Source organism: Microcaecilia unicolor, chromosome 7 (assembly GCF_901765095.1).
Source record: "Microcaecilia unicolor chromosome 7, aMicUni1.1, whole genome shotgun sequence".
NCBI classification, from domain to species: domain Eukaryota; kingdom Metazoa; phylum Chordata; class Amphibia; order Gymnophiona; family Siphonopidae; genus Microcaecilia; species Microcaecilia unicolor.
The window spans coordinates 197529615-197553029 of record NC_044037.1 but is presented as its reverse complement, the minus strand read 5'-3'; the positions used below and the strand labels follow the sequence as shown (position 1 = coordinate 197553029).

Here is a 23415-nt window from a genome sequence, read left to right as displayed (position 1 = left end):
CTCCCTTTTTGTGTCTGGTTCCTCTGGCTTCTGCCTAGGGCTTCCTAACCCTTTTGGGGGTTGCTGTGTTAGTTCCCCTGTCCTGCGCTAGTCCCCTGGGTGGGCTGGCCCGCTCTGGTTCTTTTGTTTCTCCCTTTGCCCTATCGCTGGTGTTCAGCGCATGTCTGGCATCTTGGGGTCCCGGGGCCCTCTGGGTTCTTTCACCCCCCCCCCGTGTGTGTCTGGGTTCCTGTTCGACCGTGAGGCCCGCACGAGTGGCTCTGTGTGCGTGGGTTCTGGTTCGGCCGCGAGGCCCGCCTGTTTGCCTATTTCCCCTCTTCCTGAGGTACTGCGGGGAGGGGTAGCTTAGGGGTATTGTGTCGTTGGGGTGTGTGGGGGTGGGTCTGTGCCCTGCTGGCCTCGGCCAAAGCCCAAGGGCTCACAACCAACCCAACGGATTACAGAACCCTTACGGAGTTGGTCTTGAGACCAGACTCTGACAAATGTAGAAGGTATTCAAGCAGAGTCTGTGTAGGACAAGAAAGAGGATCTAGGGCCTTGCTATCACACAAGACGGCAAACCTCCTCCATTTGAAAAATAACACCACTTCGTGGAATCTTTCCTGGAAGCAAGCAAAACCCGGGAGACACCCTCTGAAAGACCCAAGGAAGCGAATTCTACGCTCTCAACATCCAAGCCGTGAGAGCCAGAGACTGGATGCAGAAATGCTCCCTCGTTCTGAGTAATGAGGGTTGGAAAACACTCCAATCTCCACGGTTCTTTGGAAGACAACTCCAGAAGAAGAGGGAACCAGATCTGACAGGGCCAAAAAGGAGCAATCAAAATCATGGTTCCGCTGTATTGCTTGAGTTTCAGCAAAGTCTTCCCTACTAGAGGTATGGGAGGATGTGTGTGCAGAAGGCCTGCCCCCCAAGGAAGGAGAAAGGCATCTGACGCTAGTCTGTCATGGGCCTGAAGTCTGGAACAGAATTGAGGGACTTTGTGATTTGTCTGAATGGCAAAAAGATCCACCGAGGGGGTGCCCCACGCTCGGAAGATCTTGCGGACCACATCCATGTTGAGGGACCACTCGTGAGGTTGCATGATCCTGCTCAACCTGTCGGCCAGACTATTGTTTACGCCTGCCAGATACGAGGCTTGGAGAAACATGCTGTGACGGCGAGCCCAAAGCCACATCTGGACGGCTTCCAGACACAGAAGGCGAGATCCGGTGCCCCCCTGCTTGTTGATGAAGTACATCGCAACCTGATTGTCTGTCTGAATTAGGATGACTTGATTGGACAGCCAATCTCTGAAAGCCTTTAGAGCGTTTCAGACCGCTCGCAACTCCAGGAGATTGATGTGAAGACCGTTTTCCTGGAGGGACCAAACTCCCTGAGTGTGAAGCCCATCTACATGAGCTCCCCACCCCAGGAGGGATGCATCTGTTGTCAGCACCTTTTGTGGCTGAGGAATTTGAAAGGGACGTCCCAAGAACAAATTGGATCGAATTGTCCACCACTGAAGGGAATTGTGAAAATCGGTGGATAGCTGGATTACATCCTCTAGATCCCCCGCAGCTTGAAAAGACTGGGAAGCTAGGGTCCATTGAGCTGATCTCATGTGAAGATGCGCCATGGGAGTCACATGAACTGTGGAGGCCATATGGCCTAGAAGTCTCAACATCTTCCGAGCTGTGATCAGCTGAGATGCTCTGGCCATGGAAACTAGAGACAGAAGATTGTCTGCTCTCGCCTCGGGAAGATAGGTGCAAGCCGTCTGTGAGTCCAGCAGAGCTCCTATAAATTCCAGTTGCTGGACCGGGAAAAGGTGGGACTTGGGGTAATTTATAACAAACCCGAGTAGCTCCAGCAGTTTAATAGTGATCTGCATGGACTGTAGAGCCCCTGCCTCTGAGGTGTTCTTCACCAGCCAATCGTTGAGATAAGGGAACACATGCACTCCCAGTCTGCGTAGCGACGCTGCAACTACTGCCAGGCATTTTGTGAAGACCCTGGGCACAGACGCCAGACCAAAGGGAAGTACACAATACTGGAAGTGCTGCGTTCCCAGACGAAATCGAAGATACTTCCTGTGAGCTGGAAGTATCGGGATGTGTGTATAAGCATCCTTTAAGTCCAGAGAGCATAGCCAATCGTTTTCCTGAATCATGGGAAGAAGGGTGCCCAGGGAAAGCATCCTGAACTTTTCTCGGACCAGGAATTTGTTCAGGGCCCTTAGGTCTAAGATGGGACGCAGCCCCCCTGTTTTCTTTTGCACAAGGAAGTACCTGGAATAGAATCTCAACCCTTCTTGCCCTGGTGGAACGGGCTCGTCCGCACTGGCCTTGAGAAGGGCGGAGAGTTCCTCTGCAAGTGCCTAACCGTGCTGGAAGCTGAAAGATTGAGCTCCTGGTGGGCAATTTGGAGGCCTGGGTATCAAATTGAGGGAGTACCCTAACAGGATTATTTGAAGAACCCACAGATCGGAGGTTATGAGAGGCCACCTTTGGTGAAAAAATTTTAACCGCCCTCCGACCGGCAAGTCGTCCGGCACAGACACTTTTACAGAGGCTATGCTCAGCTGGAGCTAGTCAAAAGCCTGTCCCCTTGCTTTTGCTGGGGAGCTACAGGGGCCTGCCTTGGCGCACGCTGTTTACGAGATCGAGCACGCTGGGGATGAGCCTGAGAAGCCTGTTGAGAAGGAAGATTGTACCTACGCCTGTTATAAGCGAACGGAGCATTCTTCCTTCCCCTGAAAAATCGTCTACCAGATGAGGTAGAAGTCGAAGGCGCCCGGCGGGAGAGATGGTCCATAGCGGTTTCCCATTGCGTGATATGATCAACCACTTGCTCGACCTTCTCACCAAAAATGTTATCCCCTGGCAAGGGACATCCGCAATCCGCTGCTGGACTCGATTGTCCAGGTCAGAGGCAAGCAGCGATTCTGGATGCAAGATCAAAAGTATCGTAAGCACCCCTGGACAGGAATTTACGACACGCCTTCTGCTGCCTGACTACCTCCTGAAAAGGCTTGGCCTGCTCCGGAGGGAGCTTATCAACCAAGTCCGCCAGTTGCTTCACTGTGTTCCTCAAGTGAATGCTCGTGTAGAGCTGGTAAGATTGAATTTTGGCCGCGAGCAGAGAGGCCTGATACGCCTTCCTCCCCAAAGAGTCCAGGGTTCTAGATTCTCTCCCTGGGGGCGTTGAGGCTAAGTCTCTAGAACTCCTGGCTCTCCTGACAGCAGAATCCACAACCATAGAGTCGTGAGGTAACTGCAACTTCATCAACTCAGGTTCTCCATGAATCTGATATTGGGACTCAGCCTTCTTGGGGATGGTGGGATTACTTAACGGTTTTCATCCAGTTCTGCATAAGTGTTTCCTTGAGGACATTATGCCAATGAACCAAGGATGACTCCTTAGGTGGTGAAGGATAGTCAAGGACCTCGAGCATCTCAGTCCTGGGCTTATCCTCAGATAGCACTGGGAAGGGAATAGACACAGACATTTCCCAGACAAAAGAAGAGAAAGTAAGACTCTCCGGAGGAGAAAGCTTTCTTTCTGGTGAAGGAGTAGGATCAGAAGGAAGACCACAAGACTCCTGAGAAGAGAAATACCTGGGATCTTCCCCTTCATCCCACGAGGCATCCTCATCGGTGTCGGACAAGAGTTCCTTAACTGCAGTCCGAAACAGGGCCCATCTCGATGCCAAGGAACCATGTCCTCGATGGCGATGTCGAGAGGTCGACTCCCACGCTGGCGGCGATGAAGCTCCCTCCATCGATGTTGACGGAGTCGATTTGGGTGGCAACCGACGCCAATGCCACAGGCGGTACCGGCGTCAAGGACCTCACCATGGACATAGAGCCAGCTGCCGCTTCCAGCGACAGTACAGAGGGCACAAGCACCCCCGGCACCGGAGCGCTTCATGGGTGCCTAATCCTTCGACGCCCCGGAGCTCTTGGTACCGTGCTTGGAAGGAGACTGATGACGATGCTTCTTCACCTTCGCTCGATGCACGTCATGCGACTCGGACGTGGAATCCAGATGTCTCCTCGGGGTCGGATACGAATCTGGTCGGTCCCGTGGGGCCTGTACAGCAGGAGTCTTCGAGACAGGTGGAGACCCAGTCGACACCTCACTGCTCCCAGCGTGTGGTGGTCTCCGGACAGCCATTACCTGCGCTCCTGAAGTCGATGCCATCCCCAGTGCCGATATCGAAGCCACTGACCTTGGTACCGATGTCGATGTTAAGGAACCGGTCGAAGCTCCGAAAAGTCGGTCTCGTTGAGCTTGTCTCGACAGCTGTGTCCGCTTTTTCAGGCTAAGACACAACTTACATGCGTCTGGGCGATGGTCGGACCCAAGGCACTGAAGACACCACGCGTGGGGATCAGTACCTGAGATAGACCGGTTGCACCGAGTACACTTCTTGAAGCTGCTGGGAGTCCTCGATAGCATGGATGGAAAAATAGCGGCGGCGAAATCAAAATCCGCGATTATGGCTCTAAGAAGCACACAAAAAGGGGGGAAACACGTAAGCGCAGCCTAAGAGGACGGCGACAGAGGTGAACGGAAACTTAAGGGGAAAAACTATGAATTAAAGGGTTTTTTTTTTAAAGAAGGAACAGAGCAAACTAAGAAAGAGAAAAAACGAAGAAGGACTTCGTGAAAACGCGAAGGCTCTTTCTGAGGGCCGAGCAGAGAGGAGACAAAAGACAGCTACTCCCTACCATGGAAAAACGGAAACTGCGCGGGACTCTCGTGCAATGGCCGGCAAGACGGCCGCGCATCAGAAGGCTCTACCAAAGCTTTGATGTTTTTGCTTTGAGAAATTCCATTCCTGGGGCCGCCGTGGACATCGACCCAATTGTGAGAACAAGCAGCCTGCTTGTCCTCGGAGAACACTATTTCTTACAAGTTTAATTCACTTGATATACTAATCTTCTAAATAAATAGAGTGGTTCACAATAAAAACATAAAATAAAATGGTAAAATTATGTATAATCATACCTGATAATTTTCTTTCCATTAATCATAGCTGATCAATCCATAGACTGGTGGGTTGTGTCCATCTACCAGCAGGTGGAGATAGAGAGCAAACTTTTGCCTCCCTATATGTGGTCATGTGCTGCCGGAAACTCCTCAGTATGTCGATATCAAAGCTCCATCCGCAGGACTCAGCACTTAGAGAATTACACCCACGAAGGGACACTCTGCCCAGCTCACCACCGCCGAAACGGGGGAGGGGAATTAACCCAGCTCATCCCCACACAAGTGGGGGAGGGGAATCCGTCCAGCTCATCCCCGCGGAGCGGGGGAGGGACACCACACCCGCCGATGCGGGGGGATCTGGCTTATCCTGCAACCGCAACCGCGGGAGGAGCTGACTGACCCTAACACCGCCGAAGCGGGAGGGGTACAAAGCTGCCCTACAGCCGCACGAAGCGGGAGGGAGTGCCGGCAGAATTTATGTCTCAATCCAGCCCCGTAAAACGGAGGGGAGAGGAATGCAGCAGCTCACTGTAACACAAAGTCGTCTCAACTCTTGAAGAATCCAAGTGAAAGAAGAACTTGAACACGAAGTCCTCCTGAAGTAACTGAAGGCTAAACTTGAACCTAAAATTCAACCAGAATATAAACAGTACAGATATCTGGGAGGGGCTATGGATTGATCAGCTATGATTAATGGAAAGAAAATTATCAGGTATGATTATACATAATTTTACCTTCCATATCATCAAGCTGATCAATCCATAGACTGGTGGGATGTACCGAAGCAGTACTCACCCAGGGCGGGACATAGAAATCCCTGACCTCAACACTGAAGCTCCAAACCGGGCCTCCGCCCGTGCAGCCACAGTCAAACGGTAATGCTTGGAGAATGTATGAGCCGAAGCCCACGTTGCCGCCTTGCATATCTCTTCCAAGGAGACGGATCCGGCCTCTGCCATCGAGGCCGCCTGAGCTCTCGTGGAGTGAGCCTTCAGCTGGATAGGCGGCACCTTCCCCGCGGCCACATAAGCCACTGCAATGGCTTCCTGGACCCATCTTGCCACTGTAGGCTTAGCAGCCTGCAGACCCTTACGAGGACCTGCAAACAGGACAAACAGATGATCCGATTTCCGGAAATCATTGGTCACTTCCAAGTATCTGATGATGACTCGTCTCACATCCAGATATTCAAGAGCGGAGTACTCCTCTGGGTAGTCCTCCCTACGAAAGGAAGGGAGACAGAGCTGCTGATTCACATGGAAGCGAGAACCAATCTTGGGCAGGAAGGAAGGCACTGTGCGAATAGTCACTCCTGCCTCAGTGAACTGCAGAAAAGGCTCTCGACATGAGAGCGCCTGGAGCTCGGAAACTCTTCTGTCTGAAGTGATAGCCACCAAAAAGACTGCTTTCAACGTCAGGTCTTTCAGAGATGCCCTCGACAAGGGTTCCAAAGGCGGCTTCTGCAATGCTCTTAGCACCAGGTTGAGATTCCACGCAGGCACCACTGAGTGCAGAGGAGGGCGCAGGTGATTAACTCCCTTGAGAAAGAGCACCACATCTGGCTGCGAAGCCAGGGAAGCACCCTTCAGGCGGCCCCTGAAGCAAGCCAGAGCCGCTACCTGGACTTTAAGGGAACTGAGCGACAGGCCTTTCTCCAGACCTTCTTGCAGGAACGCCAACACTGAAGAAATTGGAGCAGTGAAGGGAGAAAGTGAGCCTGCTTCACACCATGCTGCAAAGATACGCCAAACCCTGGCGTAAGCAGTAGAAGTAGAGCGCTTCCTCGCTCTCAGCATAGTGGCGATGACCTTGTCTGAGAAGCCCTTCTTCCTCAGACGCTGCCGCTCAATAGCCAGGCCGTAAGACCAAAGGGAGAGGGATCCTCCATCACTACGGGACCCTGATGTAACAGGCCCTGCTCCACTGACAGCCGCAGAGGATCGTCGACTGAGAGCCTGAACAAGTCCGCATACCAGGGACGTCTGGGCCAATCCGGACCCACCAGGATTACCCTGCCGGGATGCTTTGCCACCCGGTCTAGCACCCTGCCCAACATGGGCCAGGGCGGGAACACATAGAGGAGCTCTTGTGTCGGCCACTGTTGGAGAAGAGCATCTACTCCCAGGGATCGAGGGTCCCGTCCTCTGCTGAAAAAGCGCGGCACTTGGCCATTGGCCGATGACGCCATCAGATCTAGGCTCGGCTGGCCCCAGCGCTTCGTGATGTCCAAGAACGCCTGAGCAGATAGTTGCCATTCTCCGGGCTCCAAGGTATGGCGACTGAGAAAGTCCGCCTTGACATTCATGACTCCGGCAATGTGGGCCGCTGAAAGCTGCTCCAGGTTCGCTTCCGCCCACTGGCAAAGACTCATAGCCTCCTTGGCTAGAGGGGCGCTCTGGTACCTCCCTGGCGGTTGATATAGGCCACAGCCGTGGCATTGTCCGACAGGACCCGTACAGGCTTCAACACCAGTACCGGGATGAACTCCAATAACACCAAGCGAATGGCTCTGAGTTCCAGGAGGTTGATAGACCACTTGCCTCTGCAGGAGACTAGAGCCCCTGCGCTGTCCTTCCCAAGCAGTGGGCTCCCCAGCCCATCAAAGAGGCGTCTGTCGTGACGACAATCCACTCCGGGGTCACCAGAGGCAATCCTGCAGACAACTTGTCTGTCTGCGTCCACCAGCTCAGCGCCTTGCGCACTGCTGGGTCCACGGGAAGGCGCACAGCATAATCCTCCGACATCGGAGTCCAGCGCAGCAGCAGAGATAGCTGTAGTGGTCTCATATGAGCCCTGGCCCAGGGCACTACTTCCATCGTGGCCGTCATAGAGCCCAACAGCTGCACGTAGTCCCAAGCCCGAATAGGAGAGGCTACTAGGAACTAGTCCACCTGAGCCTGAAGCTTGACAATCCGATTGTCTGGCAGGAACACTCTGCCCACTTGGGTGTCGAATCGAACTCCCAGATACACCAGGGACTGAGTCGGGCGCAGCTGGCTCTTCTTCCAGTTGATGATCCATCCCAGGGAGCTCAAAAGAGCAACTACCCGGTCCATAGCTTTGCCGCACTCTGCATAAGAGGGGGCTCGGATCAACCAGTCGTCCAGATAAGGATGGACTTGTACTCCTTCCTTTAGCAGGAAGGCTGCTATGACCCCCATTACTTTGGAAAAGGTCCGCGGAGCAGTAGCCAACCCGAAAGGGAGGGCTCTGAACTGGAAGTGTCGTCTCAGGACTGTAAAACGCAGAAAGCGTTGGAGAGGAGGCCAGATGGGAATATGCAGGTACGCTTCCTTGATGTCCAAGGAAGCCAAGAACTCTCCTGCCTTCACTGCCGCTATAACAGAGCGGAGAGTCTCCATGCGAAAGTGCCTCACTTTCCAGGCCCGATTGACCCCTTTGAGGTCGAGGATAGGCCGGACAGAACCTCCTTTCTTTGGAACCACAAAGTAAATGGAGTAACGTCCCTTGCCAATCTGATTTTTTGGCACCGGAACGACCGCACCCAGGCGGATCAGGTTGTCCAAGGTCTGCTGCACTACCACAGCTTGACCGGAGACTTGCAGGGAGAGAGTACAAACCCGTCTCTTAAGGGTTGGCAGAACTCTAGCTTGTAGCCGTCTCTGATGACTTCCAGCACCCACGCGTCTGAAGTTATAGTGGTCCACTCGCCCAGAAACGAGGACAGCCGTCATTGGGTACGAGACCCTGGGGGAGGACCGGAGGGAGCACCTCCGGGACGGCGGTCTCTGCGAAAGGAATGCTGCTTGGGGGAGAAATTCCTCTTGAAGGAAGAGGGGGCAGAGGAACCCGACTTTGTCCAGCTCGACCCCAAAGAGCAGCTTGCCTTTAAAAGGCAATCTAGCCAGGCGGGAATTAGAGGCGTGGTCAGCAGACCAATGTTTCAGCCAAAGCCACCGCCGCGCAGAGACTGTCTGAGCCATGCCTTTAGCTGAGGCTCTCCAGACATCATACAGCAAGTCTGCCAAATAGGCTAAGCCCGATTCCAGGGCCGGCCAATCAGCCCTCAAGGAATGATCCGAGGGGGAAGCCCGCTGCACCATAGTCCGGCACGCCCTGGCCACATAGGAGCCGCAAACTGAGGCCTGCAAACTTAAAGCAGCTGCCTCAAAGGACGACCTTAAGGCCGCCTCCAATCTTCTGTCTTGGGCGTCCTTTAGGGCCGTGCCACCTTCCACCGGCAACGCCGTTTTCTTAGTCACCGCAGTGATTAAAGAATCCACGGTAGGCCACAGATAGGCCTCACGTTCACTCACAGCCAAAGGATAGAGGCGGGACATAGCCCTAGCCACTTTAAGGCTCGTTTCCGGGACATCCCATTGAGCCGCAATTAAGGTGTGCATGGCATCATGCACGTGGAAGGTTCTAGGCGGGCGCTTCGTCCCCAGCATAATGGCAGAGCCAACAGGGGCTGAGGGAGAGACGTCCTCCGGAGAGGAAATCTTCAAAGTGTCCATGGCCTGTAACAACAGGTTGGGCAAATCCTCTGGGCTAAAAAGCCGCGCTGCAGAGGGGTCATCCGCTCCATCCGAGCGGGGATCTATCTCCTCCAAGGAATCCGCAAAGGATCGTTGGGAGACCTCAGACACGCTGCCCTCATCTACATCGGAGGAGACAAAAGTCCTCCAAGGCCTGGAAATCAACCCGAGGGCGTTTACCTCTGGGAACCTCAACCTCTTTATCAGAAGAAGGAGCAGGGGCAGCGTTTTGCATGAGGAAAGCCTGATGCAGCAGCAAAACAAACTCAGGGGAGAAACCCCCCAGACTGTGCACTTCCGCAGCCTGGGCAACAGCCCTAGACGCACTCTCAACCGGCGCTCGCAATAGCGGGGGAGAGACATGCTGCGCATCCAAAATGGCGTCCGGCGCGAAACTCCGTGAAGGAGCCGCGCGGGAAGAACGGCGCTTAACTTTAGCCGCTTTTGTGCCGTCGCCCAAATTAAGGGCGTTCATGGCATTAATGTCTCCAACCTCAAGGGCGGCCCCGAAGAAGCCGTCCGAGCCGCGTGGCCGGCCAAGATGGCGGAGGCGAGGAGCGGGGGATGGGCGTTTATGGCGGGAAAAAAACGCCACGCCGGAGGAACGACCGGGACATTCATCGGTCACTAAACTGTCACCCATCAAGGGCGAATCAGGCTGTAAAACCCCCGCATCCCCTCTAGAAGCGCTCCAGCGATCCGGGGAGCGACCCTTTGCGCCCTCGCCCTCCGACGCCATTGCCACGAGGAGAAGAATCGGGGAACCCCCTGCCCGCTATAAAAAGGTAAAATTACCTGCTTGCCGCTCCGAGCTGTAACGAACTGGTGTCCCAGTGAGTAGCTGCAATGAACGTTTAAAGAAACGTCGAATTAAACGCCCTTAAAGACGTTTAAAATTTTTTTTTTTTTTTTTAAACGGAGCCAGCGGGAGGGGGGAGAAAAGGAGGGACCTGGCACCACCAGGTTTGCACTTGCTCAAAAGAGCCCTCAACCCCAGGCCTCAACAAAACCTAAGGATTAGGCTTGGAGGCCTAGCCAGAGCTGCTGCTGTGTGTGACCACCACCTGCTGAGATAGAGAACATACTGAGGAGTTTCCGGCAGCACATGACCACATATAGGGAGGCAAAAGTTTGCTCTCTATCTCCACCTGCTGGTAGATGGACACAACCCACCAGTCTATGGATTGATCAGCTTGATGATATGGAAGTAACTGTTTATGCATATGTGTGCGCCATCACGAGTGAACCAATGGTGCATATGTTTGCAACGTCACAAATAAAACATGCAAAGCATTGCATGAATCATGAGAAGTCAGTAATACAAGCCACCACTTGGGTACGTGTTGAAAGCATTACTGCAAGCACATGTATTATTTTGATATTTTTAACTGGTTAGCTTGTTTAAGTATTGAAGCATAACTGTGAGCAGATGATCCATACTTGGAACAGAAACAGTTTCAAACTGCTAAAGAAGATTTTATATCTTTAAGCTGGGGGTTTTTTTTTAACATTTTATCAAAATTTTTAGTAATTTGTTTTGAGTAATAGCCTCAATAGGAGAGGGGGAGTGGCACTATAATAAATTTATGGAACCAAGGGGGCAGCAGGCCAAAAAAGTTTGGGAATCACCAGGGCCGTGCCTAGGGTCTCTGGTGCCCCCCTGCAGACCATCAGTTGGCGCGCGCGTGCACCCCCCCTCCCCCCGGACTTTTAAATTTACCTCCCTCCGACATCTGCGCAGTGTCAGTGAAAGCACTGCCTATCTGACATCTCTCCACCAGCCTAGCCTTCCCTTCACTCGTTCCCTCTGTGTCCCACCTTCATCTGACATCATTTCCTTGAGGGCGGGACACAGAGGGAACAAATAAGCGAAGGGAAGGCTGGGCTGGTGGAGAGACGTCAGACAGGCAGCGCTTTCACTGACGCTGTGCAGACGTCGGGGGGCGGAGCGAGGTAAATTTAAAGCGCCGAGGAATCGGGGATGGAGGGGAGCGGAGGAGTAAGGTTTTTATTTTTAAAAAATACAACGCGACGGCTCGGCGCCCTTGAAGGCAGGCGCCCCCCCTGCAGCGCTTACCGTACTTACTGTGTTGGCACGACCCTGGGAATCACTGGTCAAGCACATTACAAATCAAGGACTGCAAATAAATGCTCCTGTAAAGCTGGTAGTCCTGGGTGTGGGAGACCAGCATTGATAGGTTTACCATTTTTTGTCCTTAAAAAAAAAAAAAAAGAGGACACTTGCCCCACCCAATTTCATACCCTCGCCCCGCCCCTTTCCACACCTCGCCCCCTGTCGCATTTTCCCCTCCCCCTGGTCACCCCCTCACCTCCCCTCCCCCTGGCCCTGTCACCAACTCTCCCCTTACTCACGATCTTCCCTGGTGGTCTAGTGACTTCGGGGCAGGAAAGAGCCCCCCTCTTTCTTGCCTGGCGCGCTGCTCTGCATCCTGTATGCTGCCTGTGACGGTCTTGGCGAGATTCAAAATGGCCGCCGAGAATTGAAGTCTTGCGAGGCCTCCGGCAGAGCAGCGCACCGGGCAGGAAAGAGGGGGCTCTTTTCTGCCCCAAAGTCACTAGACCACCAGGGAAGATCGTAAGGGGAGTGGAGGTCCACCACCCGCACGCACGTTAGCCCGCCCATTTGTCCAGAAATCTGGACAAATGGGCAGGCTGGCCAAAACCCGTCCAGACGCCCGGACATGTCCTCAAAAAGAGGACATGTCCAGGTAAATCCGGACGTATGGTAACCCTAAGCATTGAGGCCTGATAAATCTTCCTCCCAAAAGAATCTAAGTTTCAGGACCCCCTGCCTAGGGGCTCTCAGACACGAGACCTGGAACTCCTAACACTTTTGAGAGTGGATTCAACCACCAGGGTTTGGTGTGGCAATTAGGCCCTCCCAAATACATGGAATCCACCTTCTTTGGTTCAACTTGCACAGATAGAGGGGGTCTCCCAGTTCCTCATCTGTGCAACCCAGAGAACCTTGTGTAGAGAAACTGTTCTTGATCTGCTTTTGTAACAAAAGAGAGGGTTAAAGAGTACACAAACACAAACAGCAAAAGAAAAAAGCATAACCGGGTCTTCAAGACTGGAGCAAACAGAGAGCCCTTTATTCGTAAACACCTGACACTGGCTGTGCGCCTTCCTCCAGAGTTAATTATTCAAATACTCTCGAAGGCAAACACAAAAAAGGAAGGTAAACTCCCTTAAACAGCTCAGAACAACAGCAAATGAACTCCTGAGGTCCAGGTTAGCTTCTCCGGTTTCTGCATGTAGGTCGACGACTTCATGAACTTTTCTTTTGGGAAACCTACAGTGCACAATATCTTTAAAAGTAACTATTATTTTTGTCCATTTGGGAGCCTTTCTTGCATTCAATTTCCCACAGAGCACGTAGTGATGTCATGAACAGTTTCCAGGATGCAGGGGGAAGAGCTTGAAATGAGAATACCCAAAGGGAGGGAGGCAGGGTTAGGTAATGTGGGGAGGGCTGTTTTTTTTTCTAGTATTGTTCCTTATAGTGCCCAACCTAACAGTCCAAATCTCCATCCTGTACCGCAGTGGGGGTGTTATCTTTTTCAGGGTGTGGGTATAGGGTATGGGCGGGTGGTGTTTCTTCTTTATATCTGAATTATCCCCATTGCTTAGTATTTCAGTTTGCTTCGTTTTGTGTGGATGTGCCGCTGTTCTGCTTAATTTTCTTATTATTGAATAAAAACAGATTTTGAAATACATATAGCAGTGGAATGACAAGCTTTTAAATCGACTATCTCCTAAAATCTGTGAAGTGTTGGTGATTGGAGGAGTATTCTGGTGTCTACTCAAAATGGTGACCGCAGTTCCACCTCCTGAAGCAGCGCAACTGGCCCTTGCTGTGGGTAGTCGGTTCATGGAGGGTGCCTGGTGATTGTGAGCGCCATAATGGAAGTGACAAGACTGGGACCAGGACATGAAGGAACCTATCCTTTTGTGAAGCTAAGTGTTTCCTTGGGTTTTTAGTATGAACTGCTGCCAGCATTTGGGGGGGGGGGGCGGGGGGGGGGGGGGGCGTTTGTAACTGTGGTTGTTTGATTTTTGATTTTTTTTGTATTTTTCTGCACCGGGTATTGGACCTTTTCATTGGTGATTTGCCTACAGTGTGACCAGCTTTTTTTGGGAACAGTTTTTTCCAAATTTTGGTGTTTTTCAACTGTTCTTTTTTCCTGGTCTTTTATGAAGGCTAATAAGAATAAAATGGGACTCCAATCTGAGGAGTAATGGTGTGGTGTATACCACTATATGCCCGGGAAGCTTTGAGGCTTTGTTTATATAAAATATGTTCATATGAGGCTTCCTCTGAGCAGTTCCAATCCTGAATTTTAGCAATTTTTTTTTCTTGAGTTTGCTACCCTTACTTTTGTTACTTTAAGGAAAAAGGAACATCATAAAATAATAAGAAAGCTCATAAACCATAAAACCAATTACTCATCCATTCACTCTCTAAAAAAAGGGGTCAATCAAATTATGTCTAAAGTACAGAACTCTCTGAGTTAATACTAAGCTCCCATGAAAGCTTTCAGAAAAAAAATAGGTTATTAATTTCCCTTTAAACTGTTTCAACGAGGTCTCCATACACAACTCCACAGGCAAGTGATTGTACAAAACTGGCGCCTGCCTAAAAAAGCCCCACCTCTGGTAACCACCAGTCATGCACACGAATTATTTAGGAACTGAAGGCAAATGGGCAGCATCTGATCTCAAAGTCCCCCCCCCCCCCCCCCGGGGGCATATAACCAAATCATAGGCTTCAAATAAGACAGAAGACCCTCATTTAACCTGATGCACAAAAAGTAAAATCTTATGATGCCCTATACTCAACTGTCAACCAGTGAAACTGTTTATATAATGGAGTAATGTGTTCTTCTAATTCCAACTCCCCCCAGCAATCTTACAGCGAATCAAGACCAGATATACATATGAATTATCACGTACCATATGTAATGAGTTTATCTTGTTAGGCAGACTGGATGGACCGTACAGATCTTTTTCTGCCATCATCTACTATGTTATAGCACAATTTTGCAGAGTTCTCAAGCACCTTTATAAATATTGTGGCAGTCCAAAATATAACACGTTCTCATAATCTAATCTAGATATCACAAATGAATGTAACATATGCAAAGACGCAGTATGAAAAAATGCCCTTGCTGCCTTTAAAACAAAGCCCCCACATAATACCCATGATATCTGTTATTCAAAGTGCAACTCCATAACTAATACAACCCCTAAGTATCGAAAGCAAATCACATACAGTAACCTTCCCCTCTAAAAGTTTTGGAACAGATTCCAGACAGAGCAAATGGCCCAACATCCAACATACCCCAGTTTTCTCAATATTCAGAACCAACTTATGGTTCTTAATCCATCAATCATTAATAAACAGTCAGTCATTCATAGGGGTCAAATCAGGCCTATTTGGAGACAAAAAAACAAGAGAATCAGAGGGGCCAAAAACAGACTGAACACAGGTGAAAGAGACGACCCCTGTAGGACACCATATGGGAGCCTGTATCTCAAGGATCGTGCCCCATGGTCCTGTACAAAATAGTTTCTATCATTCAAAAATGACCAAAACCAGTCCAGGACCAGATCTCGCATACTTATCTCTGTCAACATCTAATGATCCAATAGGTCAAAGGCAGATGTTAAATCCAAAGAAAATAGCTAGTGCACAGTGGCCAGCATCCACCCCCGCCCTTACATCTGATAAACACCAATGCCAAAAGTGATTCAGTTACACACTTCCTAAATCCTGCTTGATATGGACGCAAAACGTTAATCTTCATAAGATATTCCATTAATTGCTTAATAAGCTTTCCAGAAATCTTAGCAAACACGCACAAGTTGGATACGAGTCTACAGTTATCTACTACCAAACTATCCTTTTTAACATCTTTTAATACTGGGCGAACCAGTGCCCTCTAGTACTCCTCAGGTACCTGGCCCTCCTGTACATTACTACAAATCATGCTATACATAAACTTCTGTAAGCCATGATGATCGTTATTAATCCAGGACACCGGGACAATGCCCAATTCTAAACAAGTCTTCAGCCCATTAAAACATCTTACAAACTCATCCCAAGCTGAATGTCAAAATACATCCCACACTCCTCTTCCCCTTCAACCAACCCCTCCCGTTTCCTACCAACGTCCACTTGCAAACTATCTCATAAGTATCAAACCCTTCCTGCCACACCCACCATCTGCCCCAACCCACTTATCACAGCCTCAATCTTTACATCAGACCCATCTCCAAAACTTATCCCCCTTCTCCCACATAAAAGTCTCCAACCCCTACAACAGACCCATCTCCCTCCCCCATATTCTAGTAGTCCCCCCCTCTGCTTTGCCCCCTGCAGTCCATCATCTCCACATCTCTCTTCTCCCCCCTCCATGGTCCAGTATTACTCCCTCTCTTCCTTTTCCCACCTGTGCTTCAGACATCTTCCCGTTTTCCGTGCTCATTTCACACCTCAGTCTCGTCACAGCTCCTCCATCATGGCCACAACAGCATTAGTAAGAAAAAGACCAATGAAAGGGCCGTGGGGTTTGGCATTCAGGCACTTTGCAAGGTTCTTAAGGCCTTGCTTCAAAGGCAGCAGGAAGTGTGCGTCATAAGGGAAGGGGCTACTGAGGTACCTTAATGGTCCTTTTGTTGTAAGCATTTTCGTGGCCATGATGGAGAAAGCTGTGATGGGGACTGAAGTTTGAGGGCAGGGTGGAAGAGAGGAAGATGTCCGGACCATGTAGACAGAAGGCAACCCTTATTCCCACCCCTATGTCTACAGTGACTATGCTCATGCTCTGCAGGTAAGAGAAGAGGGCAGCCATTTGAGAAATTTTGGTAGTGCCACGGATGTGACCCTCCCCCCGTTCTGATGACTATGAATGATGTTCATTATACAGTTCCAATAAAATCTTTAAAAAAAAAACAGGAGAACTTTTGTTTTCACATCCATTCAGTAGAAAAATAAACAAAACTGAGAAGCTGAGACTGTTGCAACTGGGAAGAATTACAGATACTCAGAACTGTACAAACTTCTGAGCTCTGGGATGGCTGTTTTGTTCCAGCAATGATGTCACCCACTTGTGCGCCTGACTTTCATCATGCCTATCAAGGAAAAATGTCACAATCATGACTACCAAGAAAAATTGTCATAATGTATATGCTTTCACTTTCATATAGATCAGGCAATTGTTTTAAGAAGCTCTCACCCAATAGCTCTGAAAAAATGTCATATTTCTCCTTCCTACCCCTTAACCTACTCTACAATCCTTGATCCCTACCTGGCACCAATTAGAATCTTCTGGATGGGTAGTAAGGGGCGAGAAGGTAAAATTAGGCCTTACCAGATAATTTTCTTTCCATTAGTCCCAACAGATCAATCCAGATTTGAGGGTTATTGTCCATCTACCAGCAGGTGGAGATACAGAGAACACCAGAGCTTAGAGGAGCAGATAAGAGGGTCAAAAATTTACATCAGGTGTGGATGCTGTTCAAAAATACCATCCTTAAAAAAGGAGGACGGAAGACCAAACGACAGCAGGCATGGTTAAAAAGTGAGGTGAAGGAAGCTATTAGAGCTAAAAGAAAATCCTTCAGAAAATGGAAGAAGAAACAGACTGAAAATAATAAGAAACAGCATAAAGAATGTCAAGTCAAAAGCAAAGCACTGATAAGGAAGGCAATGAGGAACTTTGAAAAAAAGATTGAGTTGCAGGCAAAAACACATAGTAAATATTTTTTTAGCTATATTAAAAGCAGCAAGCCAGCAAAAGAATCGGTTGGACCGCTAGATGACTGAGGGGTAAAAGGGGCAATCAGGGAAGACAAACCCATAGCAGAGACATTAAATTAATTCTTTGCTTCGGTCTTCACTGAGGAAGACTTGGGAGAGGTACCGGTGCCAGAAATGGTATTCAAAGCTGACAAGTCAGAGAAACTGAATGAAATCTCTATAGACCTAGAGGATGTAATGGGGCAATTTGACAAACTGAAGAGTAGCAAATCTCCTGGGTAGGATGGTATTCATCCCAGAGTACTGATAGAACTGAAAAATGAACTTGCAGAACAATTGTTAGTAATATGTAATTTATCCTTAAAATTGAGCTGGTACCGGAAGACTGGAGGGTGGCCAATGTAACGCCAATTTTTTAAAAAGGTTCCAGGGGAGATCTGGGAAATTATAGACCGGTGAGTCTGACGTCGGTGCCGGGCAAAATGGTAGAGACTATTATAAAGAACAAAATTACAGAGCATATTCAAAAGCATGGATTAATGAGACAAAGCCAACATGGATTTAGTGAAGGGAAATCTTGAATCATCAATCTATTATATTTCTTTGAAGGGGTGAACAAACATGTGGATAAAGGTGAGCCGGTTAATATTTGTCAAACATCTTCTGAAAATCCAGATACACAAGTACCTCATGAAAGACTCCAGAGGAAATTGGAGAGTCATGGGATAGGAAGTAGTGTCCTATTGTGGATTAAAAACTGGTTAAAAGATAGAAAACAGAGAGTAGGGTTAAATGGTCAGTATTCTCAATGGAGAAGGGTAGTTAGTGGGGTTCCCCAGGGATCTGTGCTGGGACTGCTGCTTTTTAACATATTTATAAATGACCTAGAGATGGGGGTAACTAGGGAGGTAATTAAATTTGCTGACGACACTAAGTTATTCAAAGTAGTTAAATCGCGGGAGGATTGTGAAAAATTACAAGAGGAGCTTACGAGACTGGGCATCTAAATGGCAGATGACGTTTAATGTGAGCAAGTGCAAAATGATGCATGGGGGAAAGAGGAACCTGAATTATAGCTACGTCATGCAAGGTTCCACGTTAGGAGTCACCAACCAAGAAAGGGATCTAGGTGTCATCATTGATGATACGTTATAATGCATTTGTATCGCTCCATTTTGCGACCGCACCTCGAATATTGTGTTCAATTCTGGTCGCCACATCTCAAAAAAGATACGGTAAAATTATGTCTTTCCTGATAATTTTCTTTCCATTAGTCCCTACAGATCATTCCAGAGACTTGTGGGTTATGTCCCTCAACCAGCAGATGGAGATAGAGAGAACTCCGACATATGTAGTCCTGTGCAGCCAGCTCAATCTCAGTATTAACAATATCAAAGCAGTAAAAGGAAACCCTTCATCCAACAAAACACACTCTCCTGCCTCTCCCAGGAGAACATCACCAGCAACCAATATTCTTCCTTTGCTCTTCTTCCTCTTACTTTTTTTTTTAACTGCTCCATAGGGTCAACAGAAAAACCGGAACGGAAAACCTACAACACCTAACAGAATCTAACAAATCCAGGGAGGGCCTCTGGATTGATCTGCAGGGACTAATGGAAAGAAAATTATCAGGTAAGACATAGTTTTACCTTCCATAGCGTCCCCAGATCAATCCAGAGACTTGTGGGATGTACCCAAGCAATCCTCAAGTAGGGCGGGCTGCACGCACCCCTGAGGTCAGCACTGACGCCCCGAAGGCTGTGTCCTGGCGAGCTGCGACATCCAACTGATAATGCTTCATGAAAGTATGAACCGACACCCAGGTAGCCGCTCTGCAAATGTCTTCCAACGGCACCAGATGGGCCTCCGCAAAGGAAGTAGCTTGAGACCTAGTAGAATGCGCTTTCACCCAGAGCGGGGGAACCTGCCCCATGGCCACATAAGCCAAAGTAATCGCTTCCCGAAGCCACGGGGGCCTTAGAAGCCATCACACCTTTTTTCTGCCCGGCAAATAGCACAAAAAGATGATCCAAACATCTAAAGGAGTTCATAGCCTCCAAATAGCGCAACAGAACGCGCCAAACATCTAAACAGCGTAAGGACTGATATTGAGTTGGATAGTCTTCCAGCCGAAAGGTTGGCAATAACAAAGCCTGACCCAGATGAAAGCGAGACACTACCTTAGGCAAGAAGGAAGGAACAGTCCAAATGCACACACCTGCCTCCGAAAAACGGAAGAAGGGATCCCTGCATGACAACCCCTGAAGCTCCAACACTAGTCTTGCCGAGGCCATAGCCACCAGAAACACCTCCTTAATCGTCAGGTCCTTCAGAGGAACCTTACCCAGGGGCTCAAAAGGTGGACGTTGCATAGCACAGAGCACCAAATTCAGATTCTACTCCGTCGGAGGCCTAATATGGTTGACGCCTCGCAAAAAACACTACATCCGGATGAGCCGCTATCAAGCGACCACCTAAGCGACCCCTAAAACAGGCTAGAGCCACCACTTGCACTCTAAGAGTGTTCAAAGACAGTGCCTTATCCAGCCCTTCTTGCAAAAAGGCCAGAATAGATGGCAACGGCGCCGACTCTGCCGAAATGCCAGCCAAATCACACCAAGACACAAACGTGTGCCACACTCTAGCGTAAGCCGACGACGTAGAATGCTTCCGCGACTACAACATCGTGGCAATCACCTTCTCAGGATAACCTTTACGCCGGAGACGCGACCGTTCAATAGTCATGCCGTAAGCCCAAAATGGGCAGGATTGTCCATGACTATTGGCCCCTGCACTAGCAGATTGCTGTGAATCGATAATTGCAGAGGACTGTCTATGAGCAGCCGGATGAGTTCTGTGTACCATGGCCGCCTGGGCCAGTCCGGAGCCACCAGAATTACCGGCCCTGTATGCCGAGCAATCCGTCCGAGAACAAGACCTATCATGGCCCACGAGGCAAACACGAGACAAATCCTAGGAACATAGCGGACAGAGACGTGTCATGGCCCGAGCCACCCGCAGACTAGATTCCGGGGTATCCCACTGAGCCTCAATGAGCACTCTCATGGCTTCGTGGATATGAAATGCCTTAGAGGGGCCTCTGGTACCCCTCATAATGGATGGGGGCCGCACCTGCCGCTGGTGCCGGACCCGGCGAAGAGATGTTCAACACCTCCAGCGCCCGCACTATAAAAGCCGGGAGCTCTTCCTTGTGGAACAGCTTCACCGCCATAGGGTCATCTCCCTCACCCGGCGGCAGTTCCCTCTCCTCCATACCTTCAGGGGCAGTCGACATGGAGTCCCCTGAGAGCTGGCCATCTTCTGGCTCCGAAGGACCCGAAAAATCCTCTTCTAAAAAAGGAAGCTCCAAACGGGGCCTTTTTGGAAGGCACTGGGGTATGCCCGGCTGAGGACACTGAGGCACAGGCAACGGAGCTTCTACAGACGCTGACTTCAGCAAAAAAGCTCTGTGCATAAGCAGCACGAACTCCGGAGAAAAGGGAGACCCCCCCCCCCGTCACAGCCTCATTGGAGGGAGCACCCACGGTACTCACTACCTCCAAAACTGAATTTGGCGCGGCCTGCGATACCGCCACTGCAGGGCCGACCGCGTCTGGCCTGTCAGCTAATTTCCCGCCACAGAGGGGAGAGCGGTATCGGAGCCTTCCCCAGCTGGCGAATGCACCGGCGGCTCCCCGCTCTGCTTTCTACACTGTGCCCCAGCTTTCCTTGACTCATCGCAGGTCCCCGATGCTGCCCTTCGAGCACCGCAGCGCAAACAGCGCTTCGCGGTTTGACGGCGCCAACATCCGACCCCCGAAGCCAAGCCGAACCAGCCTCCCGAAGCGCGTCTCGTTCCCGACCTGGAACCGTGCCCTTCAAACCAGCGCACCGGAGCAGCGTGCCCAAGCATTTTTTTTTTTTTCCTAACCTGGAGGCAGGAGAGAGCTAAATCAGGCACACTCCGACAGAAAGCCAAACACCCCAAAGGGCCTGGCAAAAGAGGCTGGCCGGGGGAGGAGGGGAGGGACCTGGCCCCACCAGGTGTCCCAAACCAACTAAATGGCACCTCAACCCCAAGAGAAGACTTAATACCCCCCCCCCCCCCCCCCCGAGGGAACGGGATAGGAGTCAGATCAATCTGGAGCTGCACAGGTATGTCTCTCCACCTGCTAGAGAGAATACTGAGATTGAGCTGGCTGCACAGAACTACATATGCTAATCTCGGAGTTCTCTCTATCTCCATCTGCTGGTTGAGGGACATAACCCACAAGTCTCTGGATTGATCTGGGGACGCTATGAAAAGTGGAATTAGAAAAGGTGCAGAGAAGGACAACAAAAATGATAAAGGGGATGGGACAACTTCCGTATGAGGAAAGGCTAAAGCGGCTGGGGCTCTTCAGCTTGGAGAAAAGACAGCTGAGGGGAGATATGATAGAGGTCTATAAAATGATGAGTGGAGTGGAACGGGTAGACGTGAAGCATCTGTTTACGCTTTCCAAAAATACTAGGACTAGGAGGCATGCGATTAAGCTACAAAGTAGTAAATTTAAAACGAATCGGAGAAAATATTTCTTCACTCAACGTGTAATTAAACTCTGGAATTCATTGCCAGAAAATGTTGTAAAGGCGGTTTACTTAGCAGAGTTTTAAAAAGGTTTGTACTGTTTCCCAAAGGAAAAGTCCATAGATCATTATTAAATGGACTTGGGGAAAATATTTCTGGGATAAGCAGCGTAAAATGTTTTGTACTTTTTTGGGGATCTTGCCAGGTATATGTGACCTGGATTGCCCACTATTGGAAACAGGATGCTGGGCTTGATGGACCTTTGGTCTGTCCCAGTACGGCAATACTTGTGTGTTCAACTAGTCACCGCAGGCCAGAACTTAGCACCAATCCAGAGACAAAGGTAAAATTATGTATCATACCTGATAATTTTCTTTCCATTAATCATAGCTGATCAATCCATAGACTGGTGGGTTGTGTCCATCTACCAGCAGGTGGAGATAGAGAGCAATCCTTTTGCCTCCCTATATGTGGTCATGTGCTGCCGGAAACTCCTCAGTATGTCAATATCCAAGCTCCATCCGCAGGACTCAGCACTTAGAGAATTACACCCACATAGGGACACTCTGCCCAGCTCACCACCGCCGAAACGGGGGAGGGGAATTAACCCAGCTCATCCCCACACAAGTGGGAGAGGGGAATCCGTCCAGCTCATCCCCGCGGAGCGGGGGAGGGACACCACCCCGCCGATGCGGGGGGATCTGGCTTATCCTGCAACCGCAACCGTGGGAGGAGCTGACTGACCCTAACACCGCCGAAGCGGGAGGGGTACAAAGCTGCCCTACAGCCGCACGAAGCGGGAGGGAGCACCGGCAGAATTTATGTCTCAATCCAACCCCGTAAAACGGAGGGGAGAGGAATGCAGCAGCTCACTGTAACACAAACTCGTCTCAACTCTTGAAGAATCCAAAACTTGAACACGAAGTCCTCCTGAACACGAACTGAAGACTAAACTTGAATCTGAAATGCAACCAGAATATAAACAGTACAGATATCTGGGAGGGGCTATGGATTGATCAGCTATGATTAATGGAAAGAAAATTATCAGGTATGATACATAATTTTACCTTCCGTATCATCATGCTGATCAATCCATAGACTGGTGGGATGTATCGAAGCAGTACTCACCCAGGGCGGGACATTGAAATCCCTGACCGCAACACTGAAGCTCCAAACCGGGCCTCCGCCCGAGCAGCCACAGTCAAGCGGTAATGCCTGGAGAAGGTATGGGCCGATGCCCAAGTTGCCGCCTTGCAAATCTCTTCCAAGGAGACGGACCCGGCCTCTGCCATCGAGGCCGCCTGAGCTCTAGTGGAGTGAGCCTTCAGCTGGATAGGCGGCACCTTCCCCGCGGCCACATAAGCCGCTGCAATGGCTTCCTTGACCCATCTTGCCACTGTAGGCTTAGCAGCCTGCAGACCCTTACGAGGGCCTGCAAACAGGACAAACAGATGATCCGATTTCCGGAAATCATTGGTCACTTCCAAGTATCTGATGATGACTCGTCTCACATCCAGATATTTGAGAGCAGAGTATTCCTCTGGGTAGTCCTCCCTACGAAAGGAAGGGAGACAGAGCTGCTGATT

General features: G+C 50.0%; 1 protein-coding gene across 1 annotated transcript in view; it reads right to left on the bottom strand.

The window, feature by feature from the left end:
• The window catches only part of BOLL (boule homolog, RNA binding protein), a 420709-nt gene that overhangs the window by 368752 nt on the left and 28542 nt on the right, over positions 1-23415 (bottom strand). The window lies entirely within an intron of this gene.